The sequence below is a fragment of the Rhamphochromis longiceps genome, linkage group LG6 (genome assembly GCF_057381845.1).
Source record: "Rhamphochromis longiceps isolate RC_006_pf linkage group LG6, R_longiceps_female_GT1.1, whole genome shotgun sequence".
NCBI classification, from domain to species: Eukaryota; Metazoa; Chordata; class Actinopteri; order Cichliformes; family Cichlidae; genus Rhamphochromis; species Rhamphochromis longiceps.
In genome coordinates this window covers 10,406,764-10,425,253 of record NC_140562.1, presented here as the reverse complement: position 1 = coordinate 10,425,253, position 18,490 = coordinate 10,406,764, and the positions used below count along the sequence as shown (strand labels likewise).

The 18,490-nt window shown below is 39.6% G+C and overlaps 1 protein-coding gene and 1 long non-coding RNA gene across 3 annotated transcripts in view; one reads left to right on the top strand and one right to left on the bottom strand.

Annotated features, from left to right (window-relative positions):
• LOC146667514 (uncharacterized) overlaps positions 1–18,342 on the top strand; it is a 28,211-nt gene extending 9,869 nt beyond the window's left edge. Inside the window, exons 2-5 of one of the 2 annotated variants that reach the window (XR_014912076.1) lie at positions 15,943–15,997; positions 16,101–16,509; positions 17,319–17,476; positions 17,935–18,342. This is a non-coding gene — a long non-coding RNA (uncharacterized LOC146667514). Of the gene's footprint in view, positions 1–15,679; positions 15,998–16,100; positions 16,510–17,318; positions 17,477–17,934 lie in introns of both variants that reach the window. The other variant, XR_014912075.1, reaches the window with a different exon arrangement.
• LOC146667512 (uncharacterized) overlaps positions 1–18,490 on the bottom strand; it is a 66,126-nt gene that overhangs the window by 6,166 nt on the left and 41,470 nt on the right. The window lies entirely within an intron of this gene.

The window sequence follows — 18,490 nt, the reverse complement described above, 5'->3', positions numbered from 1 at the left end:
TCATTCTGGATGTTTTTACTCTTGTACACATTGTTCAGTGTGCTGCTAAAATGGTTGAATTAATATTTTTATAGGAGTTTGGGCCGACACACTGGATTTCTCTGAAGAAACAGAAATTAATTAAACTTAACATTCGACCACTAAAAATAGATTTTCTGTTCAGGAATGCAACTAAATATAATTTGGCCTCTTAACCAAAAAAAAAAAATCCTTTATTTACCCCCTTTATTTGTAAAACAGTAAAAATGAAGCTTCATGGGCAACAACAATAATTGTATTTTATCACTGATATTATCATTTTCATTAAAGAATTTGTGCATACTGGTGGATTAACCTTTACAGGACCGTAGAAAATGATTTTGGTAATTACCAATACTGTAAATTTAGGTCAGTTGTGGCGTAACCTTAAACTGGGTGATGGTCTTTGTTACAGAATGTATTTTATTTTTGTATTAAATTCGTGTGAACAATGACAGAGTAAAACACATACTGGTTGCTGAGTATTACACGGTCAGTGTGAACTAAAACTAAAAGTACATATGCTCGTAATGTGATGAATGATGATGAAGTTAACAGCGATGCAGGTGGATGCTTCTCTGGTGTCCTGGATTGTTGATTACCTGACAGGGAGACCACAATATGTGCGTCTTCCACAGTGTGTGTCTGACAAGGTAATTAGCAACACAAGGGCACCACAAGGGACCATCCTCTGTCCTTTCCCTGTACACCACAGACTTTAGCCACTGCACAGAGACCTGCCATCTTCAGAAGTTTTCTGATGACTCTGCAGTGGTTGGATGATGAGAAAGAGTACCGGGCTGTGGTCAACTCCTTTGTCACGTGGTGTGAGCAGAATCATCTTCAGCTCAACGTGGCAAAGACCAATGAACTGATCGTGGACTTTAGGAAGACCAGGAAACATTTGACCCCTGTTTCAATCCAGGGCAGGGGTCAGCAACCTTTAAGACCCAAAGAGCCATTTGGACCCGGTTTCCATGCATGCAAAAGAAAACACTGGGAGCCACAAATACTTTTTGACATCTAAAATGAAGATAACACTGTATATACTGTTTGTTTGGTTTTTTTACCTTTATGCTTTGTGTGAACAACTAAGGTGTGTTGTTTATGAAATCCATGAAGTGCTACAGAGAAAATTACATTTTATTCATGTAATTAACACATTTTGAACTAACAAAAGGAAAGACACCCAGCTGAACTAAAATGATCCATGTAGCAAACAAAAACTGTTGTGAGCCCTTATATCTCCTTTGGGCTTTTGGAGCCTTGATCTGACTTTTAAAAAAATAAAAAAGCACTATGTGCTGAAAAATGAAAAATAGATATTTGCAAAATTCTGCCTAAATATGTATTTTACCTGGTTAATGTGTGTGGCGGGGCGTGGTGTGCAGCGCCGCTGCAGAGGAGGCGGACGCACCTGAGCGGCACCCGCATTCACGCCTCGCCGCCTTGACGCCTGTGCCATCTATGCTGTTGTTGGTATGTGTCGGGCTGTGAGCTAAAAAGCTACAGCCAGCTTTATGCGTACAGCAACCATGTGTGAAAAGCGTGTTCATGCAGTAGTACAATGGGACTTCTGCTCCCGAACCTCTTGCACAGCGCCTGCAAATCGTGGCTGTACGAAGTCACTTTCATCTTTACGCAGGCAGCTTTACATCTGTGAGGCGTGAGTGGTGTTTGTTTTAAACAAGAAAAAAATCAGTTGCACTAACGCAGCGCGCTTACAAGAAAGTAACAGTATAATTACCTGTTTTGCAATAGTAATCCCTGTAATGATAACAGCAAATCCTTATTTGCCTAGTATCATGTTTTATGTTGTTAATACTCCTAGACTGTAGGGGGAGCTAGAGAGACAGAGGGAGTTACCTCTGTGATGGCGAAGCTTTGTTTACATGTGAACCGCAGTTCGATAAAATACCTTCTCTTCAAGTAATGGTGTCATTCTTAAGAACCCACAACAACATAAAGAAACAATACAATCCCTTACATTACTCGTTACTTGAAAAAAGTAATCGGATTACAGTAACGCGTTACCTGGGGTACATCATCTATAAAAACGTCTTGCAGCCTGCAACCTGTCTGCTCAGATGCAAGCATTTCACTGCATGCTGTACTCAGAAAGAAATTTGAAACAAACAAACAAAAAAGCCAAACTTGCAGTTGTGCCAAAATCTATTTTGACATACTGTCAGGCTGAGTTAGTAAATCAATCCAGATGTTAGTGTAAACAAGTAGAGAAAACGCCTTTTCAGAGAGTTAATACCCTACAGCTTATGACAAAATTTGATCCGAAGTGATTGATGGCCCTAATCACGACCTTTTGACCTCCCGCCCCTCCCCCCCGGAAGCGTGTAATGAGCGTGACGAATCGCATCCGGAGAAGGGGGGTGGGAAACCCCCCGCGTGACGAATCGCATCCTGAGAAGGGGGGGTGAACCCCGGAAGCGCGCCATCTGTTGCTAACCGTGTCGAATTGCACCCTGAGAAGGGAGGGGGGGGGGGAAACCTCCGGAAGCGCGTCATCTGTTGTTGGGAAAAGTTTTTAGAGGGAGGGGGAAACCTCCGGAAGCGCGCCATCTGTTGGAGGGGAATAAAAAAGCAGAGAGGTGGAGTCCGTCACAATTTCTAAGGCACAGACACAAGATGGATTTCCTTCTGCAGCCCAGCAGCGTTCCTGTGTCCGATGAGATCTGCTCTCCCAAAGAAGAAGGCTTTGAATATGACATATTCAAATACAGCATATTTACTATGGAAGGCCTCGATCCGGACCTTATGACCCTACCGGAAATACTCCGGAAGTGTCTAGTCATTTTCAGACCTGTTGCGTCATGTTCCCTAAGCACAGCGGTGATGCAGCAGATGATTCTGTGATGTATAGAGAGACAGAGCGGATGTAATTTTACTTTCTTAAGCTGCACCGGCGTTTGTAATGGAAATAAAGAGTGACTTCCTGTAGAGATTTCAATAGTATTTTATTTTCCTATAATACAGACGCTGTAAAAAAAACCTTTAAGATACACCATAGCTTGTGATGAAAAGAAGAACTTTCTATCCGCTTGTAACCTACAGGCTGCCTATGTGTAAAAAACGAATAACTATCCCTTAGTGAATACTACTTTTCCTTTTGAGAGACTGAAAAACAAACCAGCGACAGGCGATCTTGTTTCACTCACACACACACACACACACACACACACACACACACCCACCCCCCGCGGGGCAAGGAGGAGTTTTTTTCTTCAATACTTTAACAATAAGTTTTCTCAATAGATAGAAAATGATGACGCTGAGGAGTCAACATCCGATATTATCGTTGCTTGTAACCCGGTAAATAATTTCGTACATCTCCCCATAAAACAAGTCTTAGTGGAAAAAAGCTCATATTCGAATAAGTTTATTCCCCTCTGTGGGAAAGAGTTTTTTTCTCAGAGTCAACCATGAGGCGAGTTTTGTCAACAGCAAGAACAACTGTTGCCCATAAAGTAAAACAAATATCCGCCTCTAAGTCGTATTTTACCGTTGCAGAATGTGGAAAACAGACAGCCCTCACAGGAGGCACCATAGTTAAAATATTTAAATTTCAACTAAATTTGTAGTAATGATCGGATTTCCTCACTTATCTACACCACACTCCTTGTCCTTGATTTCTTATCGTTTCTTATCGTTCCTCTGTCCCTTAATAGAAACCACATATATAGAAACTATCCTCCCTTTCAGTTGTCTTTTGCACTTCCATATCGCAAAGCAGTTACTGTAGGTTATTTTCTGCTTATGCATTAATGTAATTAATTAACTTATTTATCCTTAAGTAAGGTAATGACTTGAGTTCTAATGCTTTTTGTCTCTTGAGTTAGCTGTCAATGTGGGATTTTTTTCCCCTTTTGTTCAGTTAAAGCTGCCTTTCATTCTTCAACACAGCTTAAACTCTAATAGGTAAGCTTTCTTGTAATTTCTTAGTTCTGCAGGCTTCTTGAAAGACATCCGAGACTCTTCTTTGGATGCTGGCTGCCTTTTGTTTTGTTTTCTGTCAAGATGATCCCACACTGCTTCGATTATCTTGAGGTTCGAACCCTGGAGAGATCAATCCATGACTGATGCGTTGTTTCATCCAGGCATACTTTGACTACATTGGCAGTATGTTTGCGATCATTGTCGTACTGAAAAATGAAGTTGCTGCCAATCAGACACTACGTGGTATTACATGGTCGATCAAAATCTGGTGGAACTTTTCTACATTCATAATTTGATTAATTTGGATAAGAGCTCCAACAACACTGGCTGAAATCCAGCCTCAAAGCACGGTAGAGTATCCACGCTGTGTTAAAGACGGCTATAGACATTCACTGTTGTATCTCTCTTCGGACCTCTTCCATGCATATTTCAAATTTGGATTCATTACTCCATAAGACATATTACAGCTGATTTCTTTTTCCAGTCAATTTCTTGTGTAATTTGGCACACCTCAGTCTTATTTTTCTCTGTTCTCCTTCCTTAAGAATGGCTTATTAACAGCCACCCTTCCAACTCAGATAACTTTTGATGAGGTTTCATGAAATGTTTACAGCACTTGAGTTACTCGCCACGGCCATCCTAAATGCTAAGAACACTAAACTTTAATTCTAAATTACGTAATTAACGTTAACCAGAAAAAACAAGCCAAAGTCGAAATGTTGCTGAGCTGACCTGTGGTATGCTATGTCTTCTAAAGCACGTATAATGTAAACAGAACTGGTCTTTGCACAGAAGCCTGTGGAGCTTCATAATTAACCTCAGTGTGTGAAGAGGACTCTCCATTTAATAATAGCTGTAATAAAATGTTCTGGCCGACGGTGTTAAACGCTGCACTTGGGTCTAGCAGGGAAGATTTCAACTTTTCAATATGAATGAAGGCTGAAAACTGATTAGATTAATGTCTGATGATCTTTTCTGTGCTTCTTCAAGTTTGTAACACCAAACATATTAAAGGATGATGTAAGGCTCACAGGAAGAGTTTAATTAGACACACATTTACTATTTTTCTTTATACTCTTTCTTTCTTGACATGTTTAATATGATTACTATCAGAGGAGAAAATGAACCTTGTGTAGTCTAAAAACTTTTTTATTTAATCAAACTGTAATGTTGTTGAACTCTGACGGACGTGTCTTTTAATCTTGTCAACAAATCCTTAATCATCTAAATCTGCCATTTATCATCTTGTAAAATGTTCCCTCTGCTTCTGTTGCACATCTCCCCGGACACTCTCTGCTTCACCAGCCCTGTGCAGGTGGTCCAACCCCTGCCTGCCTCCTTAAACTGGGGTGTTTAAATCTCTTTACCTCTGTTGTGAACTTCACACAAAGTTTGTGGTAACAAAATCAAACTGACGAGGATCTCGTTTGAAAAACACACACACTCACGAGACAAAATAAAAACAGACTGCTCAAAGCAAAAGCAGAGCCCTCACAGCTGGTAGTACAAACACAGTGACAACATGCGTATTAGATACCCTCAGTGCCAAAAGCATAAATATGAAAAAATGTGATCACCAAGAATATCCTAAAAATGGCATTGAGGTGGGTGTTACAGTAAAGAAAAAAAAAAAGTAGCCAAATTTTCATCGGAAAATGTTGAATTTTAGTAAAAACAATGCTCTGTAGTTTGATACTGTCGTTACAGACAAAGCAGATGTTTAAAGCCTTTGGACGCACATTTGAAATGCACTCATTCTCCTTATCAGCTGGAAACATTAAAGCCGTAAAATGACTTTTTCAAACGGATAAAAACTATTGAACAGCAGCAATGTTGAGCCTGTTCCAAAATTTGAATGTACATGTGTTGAAGGTGCGGGTCTTGTTGAATTATTAAACATACTTTCTTTAATTTTTCGAGCCACAAAAACAACAACTTTTAATTTTCTTCTGCTTGAGTCTCGGCCTCGGGTAGCTCTACTTATCATTGCTCAGTCAGTCGTCTGTTTGTGCTACTTTTTTTCAAGGAGCAGTGGATTATTGGTAAGGGTGACTTTATGTGTTTAGCTACTTAAGTGGAAGTACTGTGGAAAGTTTTACCTTACATACATAGATCTACCAGTACAGCTTCTGAGGTAACTGTTTACAAAATGTTATAATCTATTCAAAGGTTCTTTGCAATTTTACATTGATAAACATTATCCTTAACACATTTGGCCCACATAAAGTACTATGGCCATCACACTGTCATTTAGAATTGTTTAAATAACTCGTGTCTTAAGTCCTTCCATCAAACAGAAAATTTAAAAAAAAAAAAAACATGGTTCACTTTTATATCACAAAATGTTAGAAATATAAGCCGTTCATAACAACCTGAAAGGTTGGGAGTTTAAAATGCAAACCGATGGAAGCAGACGTAGAAGACTATAATGTCTCAGAGCACACGGTGTCTATTAATGTGTAGACATGTATAAATAAGAGCTTAATAAAGATGCTTAATTTCTTAAGAAATAAACAGGTGGAGTGATCTTTATCAAAAGTGGATGTTGCATCTGTGGCTAAACCACTGTACCCAAAAAAACTTTAAAAATCTACTGTGTGTGAGGCTGTGTAAGTAAAGCTTGCCCTTCACACCTGCGTGTAATAAACCATTTGTTGGGGGTTGTGGATTTGGCACCTCAGCATTGTGAAAGTGGGGAAACATGTTTCTGGCTGTGCATAAGATTCCTCCTTACAACTTAGAATCTCAGTTCTAAATGAAATTCAGATGTTTTTTTTAAGTATGGCTAATGTATTAATTGACTTCTAAGGCGCGCACACACACACACACACACACACACACACACACACACACACACACACACACACAAGAACAACACAGAGAAGAAGAAGAGGGGGTCGTTTTACTACACATCATAAAAACGCAATCATTCATCTTCCAACTGTATCTTTCTGTTCTGGCTTTAGAGTCATAGGTTGTTTACTGAGCTGTACTTTGGGAGTCATACTGTTGTGATACTGAGGAGAAAAGGGTAAGGTTTGATAGACTAAACCCTTACACACATAACTTGAAAAACCTAAAGAGTGTGTGAGACTGCTAGCTGTGTTGTTCAGCATTAAACTCATCTACAAATGTGTTAGTAAAGAGCGACTTGTACTTCTGTCCCATTAAGCAACGGTTTAACAAATTTCACTGCAAACTATAAAAGGAATCTGGATTTATATAGAACATAGTAGTGATGGATTAAGTGCAGGAAACACTAGTATAAGGTGTCTATTGAACAAATCTCCTTCAGCGTTCAAAATGACCAAAGTGAGGCCTACAGGCGTTTCTCTCGGTTGGTTGTGTTCAGGGAAAAAGCAGCTAAATACACTGAGATTGCTCCCCATTGTTAGCGAGTTAACTCTGGATATCTGTAGGTTTTGTCAAACTTGGAGTGAACAAAAGCAGAAAAACAGTAAAAGATGCAGACAGTGAAAGTCTGGTTTATTTCATGAACACAATGAAACATTTTACAGTCCACAGAGCAAAGTAGCATACATGATAAATAGATACACATAACATGAGAAGTAAAACTCGTCGTCTTACCACATGTTATATTCTGTAAACTTAAAATAACCACAGAAATTAGAGTTTAGTGTTTTAAAGTCATTATTAAAAACATGAGTCAACATTACTGAAGTGACGCTTTAACGATGCGTCTTATCACCGTGTTTATGATGATAAAACATGTTCTCTCGTTAGTAGATGTCAGCGCTGTCACTTGTCATGAAAATGTCCAGAGCCAGGGTTCCTCTTTAATCACCATTGATCATTAATAGGGTCACAAAAGATTTGTCACATTATCCCCATAAACAAAATTGCTTTTATAGAAATCATTGTGATACAAATATTTAGATTCTTGATTCACAATGTGCACGAACTCAAAATCTTTAGAGGTTCATATTTATAAAGTATCGCAAATAATACATTTATACCGTTGTATGAGCTACACTTCTTGTAAAAAACTGATTGAAAAAAGCTCCTGTCGTGACCTTCCTTCTGTGAGGACACACACACACACACAGAGAGAGAGAGAGAGAGGGGGAAGATCATTAGGATTGGAGGCGTTTTTGGATTTTCACTTATTGTTGGCTTTACAGTCACATAAAATTCATTCCAATTTTTTTGCCTTTGCTTCAATTAAGGTGTTTCTTTAAAAGTATGGATACAAAGTATGGATACAATCTGTTTTCAGCTGTAGAGGTACGCTTCACGTACTTATCAACATGCAGTTTAGAGGCTTGCATTAGAGTGCTTTGGTACTTGGGCCTCTTTTATTTAGCACGGTTATACCATTGTGTATTTAGCTATATAAATATGCTCAAGAGTCTATTGTATGTTTGTCATGCAATTAAAAATTCAAAAATATAATTTTTAAATCACTATCCTGAGAGCCTAGCTGCAGCGAGACCTTTCTTTCACACGGATTCCTGGATGTGCGTTGGATCCGACTTTGCTACCCACACAGAGCGTTTCTGACAGTCGGGCGCTGCTTATACAATAGAGAAAAGCAACAATACACCGTGTTTCTCTGCTCCAAGGTAAGGATGTCTGTTATACCCAGCGCATAAATGTCTCTGTGTTAACGCTGATTATTCAAACCCTGTTGAAAATGTGACATATTTGTTATCCAAAAACATTTCCTCTAAATTTGCAAAGTTACTGATTTAAAAATTATATTTTTGAATTTTTAATTGCATGACAAACATACAATAGACTCTTGAGCATATTTATATAGCTAAATACACAATGGTATAACCGTGCTAAATAAAAGAGGCCCAAGTACCAAAGCACTCTAATGCAAGCCTCTAAACTGCATGTTGATAAGTACGTGAAGCGTACCTCTACAGCTGAAAACAGATTGTATCCATACTTTGTATCCATACTTTTAAAGAAACACCTTAATTGAAGCAAAGGCAAAAAAATTGGAATGAATTTTATGTGACTGTAAAGCCAACAATAAGTGAAAATCCAAAAACGCCTCCAATCCTAATGATCTTCCCCCTCTCTCTCTCTCTCTCTGTGTGTGTGTGTGTGTCCTCACAGAAGGAAGGTCACAACAGGAGCTTTTTTCAATCAGTTTTTTACAAGAAGTGTAGCTCATACAACGGTATAAATGTATTATTTGCGATACTTTATAAATATGAACCTCTAAAGATTTTGAGTTCGTGCACATTGTGAATCAAGAATCTAAATATTTGTATCACAATGATTTCTATAAAAGCAATTTTGTTTATGGGGATAATGTGACAAATCTTTTGTGACCCTATTAATGATCAATGGTGATTAAAGAGGAACCCTGGCTCTGGACATTTTCATGACAAGTGACAGCGCTGACATCTACTAACGAGAGAACATGTTTTATCATCATAAACACGGTGATAAGACGCATCGTTAAAGCGTCACTTCAGTAATGTTGACTCATGTTTTTAATAATGACTTTAAAACACTAAACTCTAATTTCTGTGGTTATTTTAAGTTTACAGAATATAACATGTGGTAAGACGACGAGTTTTACTTCTCATGTTATGTGTATCTATTTATCATGTATGCTACTTTGCTCTGTGGACTGTAAAATGTTTCATTGTGTTCATGAAATAAACCAGACTTTCACTGTCTGCATCTTTTACTGTTTTTCTGCTTTTGTTCACTCCAAGTTTGACAAAACCTACAGATATCCAGAGTTAACTCGCTAACAATGGGGAGCAATCTCAGTGTATTTAGCTGCTTTTTCCCTGAACACAACCAACCGAGAGAAACGCCTGTAGGCCTCACTTTGGTCATTTTGAACGCTGAAGGAGATTTGTTCAATAGACACCTTATACTAGTGTTTCCTGCACTTAATCCATCACTACTATGTTCTATATAAATCCAGATTCCTTTTATAGTTTGCAGTGAAATTTGTTAAACCGTTGCTTAATGGGACAGAAGTACAAGTCGCTCTTTACTAACACATTTGTAGATGAGTTTAATGCTGAACAACACAGCTAGCAGTCTCACACACTCTTTAGGTTTTTCAAGTTATGTGTGTAAGGGTTTAGTCTATCAAACCTTACCCTTTTCTCCTCAGTATCACAACAGTATGACTCCCAAAGTACAGCTCAGTAAACAACCTATGACTCTAAAGCCAGAACAGAAAGATACAGTTGGAAGATGAATGATTGCGTTTTTATGATGTGTAGTAAAACGACCCCCTCTTCTTCTTCTCTGTGTTGTTCTTGTGTGTGTGTGTGTGTGTGTGTGTGTGTGTGTGTGTGTGTGTGTGTGTGTGCGCGCCTTAGAAGTCAATTAATACATTAGCCATACTTAAAAAAAACATCTGAATTTCATTTAGAACTGAGATTCTAAGTTGTAAGGAGGAATCTTATGCACAGCCAGAAACATGTTTCCCCACTTTCACAATGCTGAGGTGCCAAATCCACAACCCCCAACAAATGGTTTATTACACGCAGGTGTGAAGGGCAAGCTTTACTTACACAGCCTCACACACAGTAGATTTTTAAAGTTTTTTTGGGTACAGTGGTTTAGCCACAGATGCAACATCCACTTTTGATAAAGATCACTCCACCTGTTTATTTCTTAAGAAATTAAGCATCTTTATTAAGCTCTTATTTATACATGTCTACACATTAATAGACACCGTGTGCTCTGAGACATTATAGTCTTCTACGTCTGCTTCCATCGGTTTGCATTTTAAACTCCCAACCTTTCAGGTTGTTATGAACGGCTTATATTTCTAACATTTTGTGATATAAAAGTGAACCATGTTTTTTTTTTTTTTAAATTTTCTGTTTGATGGAAGGACTTAAGACACGAGTTATTTAAACAATTCTAAATGACAGTGTGATGGCCATAGTACTTTATGTGGGCCAAATGTGTTAAGGATAATGTTTATCAATGTAAAATTGCAAAGAACCTTTGAATAGATTATAACATTTTGTAAACAGTTACCTCAGAAGCTGTACTGGTAGATCTATGTATGTAAGGTAAAACTTTCCACAGTACTTCCACTTAAGTAGCTAAACACATAAAGTCACCCTTACCAATAATCCACTGCTCCTTGAAAAAAAGTAGCACAAACAGACGACTGACTGAGCAATGATAAGTAGAGCTACCCGAGGCCGAGACTCAAGCAGAAGAAAATTAAAAGTTGTTGTTTTTGTGGCTCGAAAAATTAAAGAAAGTATGTTTAATAATTCAACAAGACCCGCACCTTCAACACATGTACATTCAAATTTTGGAACAGGCTCAACATTGCTGCTGTTCAATAGTTTTTATCCGTTTGAAAAAGTCATTTTACGGCTTTAATGTTTCCAGCTGATAAGGAGAATGAGTGCATTTCAAATGTGCGTCCAAAGGCTTTAAACATCTGCTTTGTCTGTAACGACAGTATCAAACTACAGAGCATTGTTTTTACTAAAATTCAACATTTTCCGATGAAAATTTGGCTACTTTTTTTTTTTCTTTACTGTAACACCCACCTCAATGCCATTTTTAGGATATTCTTGGTGATCACATTTTTTCATATTTATGCTTTTGGCACTGAGGGTATCTAATACGCATGTTGTCACTGTGTTTGTACTACCAGCTGTGAGGGCTCTGCTTTTGCTTTGAGCAGTCTGTTTTTATTTTGTCTCGTGAGTGTGTGTGTTTTTCAAACGAGATCCTCGTCAGTTTGATTTTGTTACCACAAACTTTGTGTGAAGTTCACAACAGAGGTAAAGAGATTTAAACACCCCAGTTTAAGGAGGCAGGCAGGGGTTGGACCACCTGCACAGGGCTGGTGAAGCAGAGAGTGTCCGGGGAGATGTGCAACAGAAGCAGAGGGAACATTTTACAAGATGATAAATGGCAGATTTAGATGATTAAGGATTTGTTGACAAGATTAAAAGACACGTCCGTCAGAGTTCAACAACATTACAGTTTGATTAAATAAAAAAGTTTTTAGACTACACAAGGTTCATTTTCTCCTCTGATAGTAATCATATTAAACATGTCAAGAAAGAAAGAGTATAAAGAAAAATAGTAAATGTGTGTCTAATTAAACTCTTCCTGTGAGCCTTACATCATCCTTTAATATGTTTGGTGTTACAAACTTGAAGAAGCACAGAAAAGATCATCAGACATTAATCTAATCAGTTTTCAGCCTTCATTCATATTGAAAAGTTGAAATCTTCCCTGCTAGACCCAAGTGCAGCGTTTAACACCGTCGGCCAGAACATTTTATTACAGCTATTATTAAATGGAGAGTCCTCTTCACACACTGAGGTTAATTATGAAGCTCCACAGGCTTCTGTGCAAAGACCAGTTCTGTTTACATTATACGTGCTTTAGAAGACATAGCATACCACAGGTCAGCTCAGCAACATTTCGACTTTGGCTTGTTTTTTCTGGTTAACGTTAATTACGTAATTTAGAATTAAAGTTTAGTGTTCTTAGCATTTAGGATGGCCGTGGCGAGTAACTCAAGTGCTGTAAACATTTCATGAAACCTCATCAAAAGTTATCTGAGTTGGAAGGGTGGCTGTTAATAAGCCATTCTTAAGGAAGGAGAACAGAGAAAAATAAGACTGAGGTGTGCCAAATTACACAAGAAATTGACTGGAAAAAGAAATCAGCTGTAATATGTCTTATGGAGTAATGAATCCAAATTTGAAATATGCATGGAAGAGGTCCGAAGAGAGATACAACAGTGAATGTCTATAGCCGTCTTTAACACAGCGTGGATACTCTACCGTGCTTTGAGGCTGGATTTCAGCCAGTGTTGTTGGAGCTCTTATCCAAATTAATCAAATTATGAATGTAGAAAAGTTCCACCAGATTTTGATCGACCATGTAATACCACGTAGTGTCTGATTGGCAGCAACTTCATTTTTCAGTACGACAATGATCGCAAACATACTGCCAATGTAGTCAAAGTATGCCTGGATGAAACAACGCATCAGTCATGGATTGATCTCTCCAGGGTTCGAACCTCAAGATAATCGAAGCAGTGTGGGATCATCTTGACAGAAAACAAAACAAAAGGCAGCCAGCATCCAAAGAAGAGTCTCGGATGTCTTTCAAGAAGCCTGCAGAACTAAGAAATTACAAGAAAGCTTACCTATTAGAGTTTAAGCTGTGTTGAAGAATGAAAGGCAGCTTTAACTGAACAAAAGGGGAAAAAAATCCCACATTGACAGCTAACTCAAGAGACAAAAAGCATTAGAACTCAAGTCATTACCTTACTTAAGGATAAATAAGTTAATTAATTACATTAATGCATAAGCAGAAAATAACCTACAGTAACTGCTTTGCGATATGGAAGTGCAAAAGACAACTGAAAGGGAGGATAGTTTCTATATATGTGGTTTCTATTAAGGGACAGAGGAACGATAAGAAACGATAAGAAATCAAGGACAAGGAGTGTGGTGTAGATAAGTGAGGAAATCCGATCATTACTACAAATTTAGTTGAAATTTAAATATTTTAACTATGGTGCCTCCTGTGAGGGCTGTCTGTTTTCCACATTCTGCAACGGTAAAATACGACTTAGAGGCGGATATTTGTTTTACTTTATGGGCAACAGTTGTTCTTGCTGTTGACAAAACTCGCCTCATGGTTGACTCTGAGAAAAAAACTCTTTCCCACAGAGGGGAATAAACTTATTCGAATATGAGCTTTTTTCCACTAAGACTTGTTTTATGGGGAGATGTACGAAATTATTTACCGGGTTACAAGCAACGATAATATCGGATGTTGACTCCTCAGCGTCATCATTTTCTATCTATTGAGAAAACTTATTGTTAAAGTATTGAAGAAAAAAACTCCTCCTTGCCCCGCGGGGGGTGGGTGTGTGTGTGTGTGTGTGTGTGTGTGTGTGTGTGAGTGAAACAAGATCGCCTGTCGCTGGTTTGTTTTTCAGTCTCTCAAAAGGAAAAGTAGTATTCACTAAGGGATAGTTATTCGTTTTTTACACATAGGCAGCCTGTAGGTTACAAGCGGATAGAAAGTTCTTCTTTTCATCACAAGCTATGGTGTATCTTAAAGGTTTTTTTTACAGCGTCTGTATTATAGGAAAATAAAATACTATTGAAATCTCTACAGGAAGTCACTCTTTATTTCCATTACAAACGCCGGTGCAGCTTAAGAAAGTAAAATTACATCCGCTCTGTCTCTCTATACATCACAGAATCATCTGCTGCATCACCGCTGTGCTTAGGGAACATGACGCAACAGGTCTGAAAATGACTAGACACTTCCGGAGTATTTCCGGTAGGGTCATAAGGTCCGGATCGAGGCCTTCCATAGTAAATATGCTGTATTTGAATATGTCATATTCAAAGCCTTCTTCTTTGGGAGAGCAGATCTCATCGGACACAGGAACGCTGCTGGGCTGCAGAAGGAAATCCATCTTGTGTCTGTGCCTTAGAAATTGTGACGGACTCCACCTCTCTGCTTTTTTATTCCCCTCCAACAGATGGCGCGCTTCCGGAGGTTTCCCCCTCCCTCTAAAAACTTTTTTTCCCAACAACAGATGACGCGCTTCCGGAGGTTTCCCCCCTCCCTCTAAAAACTTTTTTTTCCCCAACAACAGATGACGCGCTTCCGGAGGTTCCCCCCCCCCCCCCCCCCCCCTTCTCAGGGTGCAATTCGACACGGTTAGCAACAGATGGCGCGCTTCCGGGGTTCACCCCCCCTTCTCAAGATGCGATTCGTCACGCGGGGGGTTTCCCACCCCCCTTCTCCGGATGCGATTCGTCACGCTCATTACACGCTTCCGGGGGGGAGGGGCGGGAGGTCAAAAGGTCGTGATTAGGGCCATCAATCACTTCGGATCAAATTTTGTCATAAGCTGTAGGGTATTAACTCTCTCTTTTCTTATTTCTTTCTTTCTGCTTTTTTTTTTGTACAAATGCATTCTCACTCTTTTATTTTGAAAAAACAATTATTTTGAAAAGAGGAAATGTGATTTTCTCTCTAAAGTTAGAGAGAGGATCACATTTGGTGTTGATAATTTCATTTGTTTAGAAGCAATATTAGTCCCACCTTCCACGCATAGGACCACCATCACGCATTAGCTAGGTCTTTCACATTTTGAAAGCAAATGAGCTGAACTATCCATCGTTTTGGTGAGTTTTAATGCAGAAAAAAGTGTTATAAACCAGTGTTTGCACTGTTCAAAAGCTGATTTGAAAACTTTAATGTGTTAAGTTAACGGAGCACCTTGCTGTGTTCCCGCCCATAGCTTATCTTGGTGAGTTGAGACCACGTGCTTGCTAAAGAAGTATGCTAGTCTCTTGCTAAATTTGGCATCTTGCTAACGATAATTCACGAGTGTGTTTTTATGGTAGACGGCCTGTATTTGTATAGCGCTTTACTTAGTCCCTCTGGACCCCAAAGCGCTTTACACTACATTCAGTCATCCACCCATTCACACACTGGTGATGGCACGTCACATTGTAGCTGCACTGACAGAGGCGAGGCTGCCAGTGTTCTAGATTAACTGGATTTGGTTTAACTGGTTTTGTTGTTGTGATTTGGTGCTATATTATAGATATATGATAATAATAAAACTGATTTGAATTCAGTAGTTTATTGAAATTAGCCTTCACATTTTCTTCTGTTAATAACTGTTGAAGATGTAATATCTTCTTTTTCTGTTTTTCTTTCTTTGTGGGGGAAGCAGACGCCAAGCCTGACCAAAAGCACATCGTGGATAAACCACAACACCAATATGAAGATTTTTCTTGCTACAAACTCTAGATAATCTCTCACATGAATTTTCTACAGTGATGTATTCTCAAGTCTCAAGCGAGTAAGCTGAATCTGAACCCTGTCTCCTCTCGTTACACTGAGTGACTCAGAAACCTGCTTCCCCGGCCTGACTCCCCTTTTCCCCCACACCACATCTGTATATAGTTTTTTATAGTTGTGTATATAGTTTTTTAGTTGGCGGTGGACCGGCGCCCATTGCGGTGGAAGATCTGGATATGTGTGGGATGAGGTATGAAGTTATTACACCGTCAGTTTCATTACCCTGGGCAGCAATGTTTGTTGGAAGTACTTATGTTTTTGTTTTGTTTTTTCTTTTAATGTATTTTTTTCAGGAGCAGCTGACGCAGGGCATTGTGCCTGTAAGCAATCCCCCCCTCCTCAGGGGGCAACACAACAAAGTAAACCCCATCCCTCACCCCCGCCCAGCCCCAACCCACAGCACAACTGATCAGGTAAACTGACTTCTCAACTGATCAGTTGTACTGTCTCTTGTCCCCCGGGGGGCAAGCACAGAGCTAGCCCCATCCCTCACCCCACCCCAGTCCAAACAAACTTTAGATAATCTCTCACATGGATTTTCATTTCTGCCCCCAACCACCCCCACTATCCCACCTGGGGGGGGGGGGATCCCTCGCACCGGCCCAGCCCAACCCCACATCGACAGCCCAGAAGGACGAAGGAAAAGAAGGCAGCAGGTCCAGAGAGAATCTGCTGCAGGACTGTGCAGAACAGCTTTGTCAGGTGATCCTGTACATCTTACATATTTCTCTCATATTTCATCTTGTGTCAGTACCAAAGAATATTTCCTAATAGTCATAGTGTGTGTGTGTGTGTGTGTGTGTGTGTGTGTGTGTGTGTGTGTGTGTGTGTGTGTGTTCTTATATCTTATATATCAGAGAGTGAGTGTGTTTGGACTCGCCTTCTAATTTAATGGTTTTCTTCTTCATGACGATTTACATTGTAGATTGTATCTGAAAGAATCAAAACTTTGAATGAACACATATAGTATTATGTAGTAAACAAAGAAAGTGTGAAATAACTCAAATAATGTTTATTGTATAGTCTTCAAAATAGCCACCCTTTGCTTTGATCACTGCTTTGCACACTCTTGGCGTTCTCTCAATGAGCTTCATGAGGTCGTCACCTGAAATGGTTTTCCAACAGTCTTGAAGGAGTTCGCAGAGACGCTGAGCACTTGTTGGCCCTTTTGCCTTCACTCTGCGTCCATTTCTTCCAAAATCGTCTGGATTGGGTTTAGGTCAGGTGACTGTAGAGGCCAGGCCATCTGACGCAGCACACCATCACTTTCCTTGGCCACACATAGGTGTGTTTGGGGTCATTGTGCTGTTGAAAAAGTTATGATGATCCAACTGCAGAGAGATCAAAGTTACTGTTTTTGTAGAATTGGAAAGTAAGCAATGTGCTTCCTTTGAGGTAGTACAGCACGAGTTGTGTGTACAGAAAGTGAGAACATTAAGCTTCTTCCTCATTACCGCACTTGACCTTGAACTGTGTCAGTATTGACTCTTTCAATCCTCTCGCTTTGGTAGGTGAGAAGCCCAGAACTAAGGCTGCCAACATCCAGAGACTGGTGACTCCTCATGCGCTGCAGCGCAAGCGCCGCCGCATGGCTCTCAAGAGACAGTGCACCCAGAAGATCAAGGAGGAGGCCTCGGAGTACACCAAGCTGCTGGCCAAGAGGATGAAGGTATGTGTTAATCTAGGCCTTTATTCTTATCCAGCTGCTGAGAATCAAAGATCACACTAGTCTGCTTTTGTCGTGTAGCTGAACACTACATTTATTTCTAGTGGTTCAGATCAATGAAGATAATGTGACAAATACATTTCTGGCAGGTGTGATATTTCCACGAGTGTTGGAGCGGCTGTATTACATCAAGTGCATTGTGTCTAACAACATATTGTAATTAATTTCCTGACCTTAAATATACTTTTAAGTTGTGATTTAATCGTGAGTCACTTGAAATTTAAAGTACCGGACTGTGTTTTTCAGCAGTGTAGTTCTGAGTTGCCTTGCATGATATAGCTGTAATGGCATTCGGCCGATTATGGGTTGAAAACCTTCAAGGAGCACCTGATGGTGAAATGTTAAGGAGACAAAGTTGGACATGTGGGAGCTGTTTGACTGACACGCATTTGTTCTTGTAGACAGGAGGCCAAGGAGAAGCGCCAGGAACAGATCGCCATGAGGCGCCGCCTTCATTCTCTGAGGGCGTCCACATCCAAGTCAGAGTCAGAAGTGAAACGGAATCAAATAAAGTCATGTTTTGCTGAAACAGTGTTGTGCAGTTGTCAGTTATTTTCTCTTCCACATATCCCCCCATGAAGAGACGCATTAGATGATTTTTGTCAGCCCCTTGTGTGTCTACATGAATGTGTATGCAACGGAAACTTTTAGTTAGTGGTGGATAATCTAGAGATACAGCAACAGCCTCAGGTCAGTCGTTGCTATTATGGAGTACTGCAATAGTACTTTTATTTTTTTGATTCTTTGGTATGAGTGAATTCTGGTTCACACTCCGAGCCAGTTGGTGGCGGTAATGGACCACATCGTTGTTTGACAACTGGCGAAACACAGAAAAGGAGGAGGAGGTAACCAATGAGAGGAAATTGTACAAAAAATGGTAAATGGCCTGTATTTGTATAGCGCTTTACTAGTCCCTAAGGACTCCAAAGTGTTTTACACATTCAGTCATCCACCCAT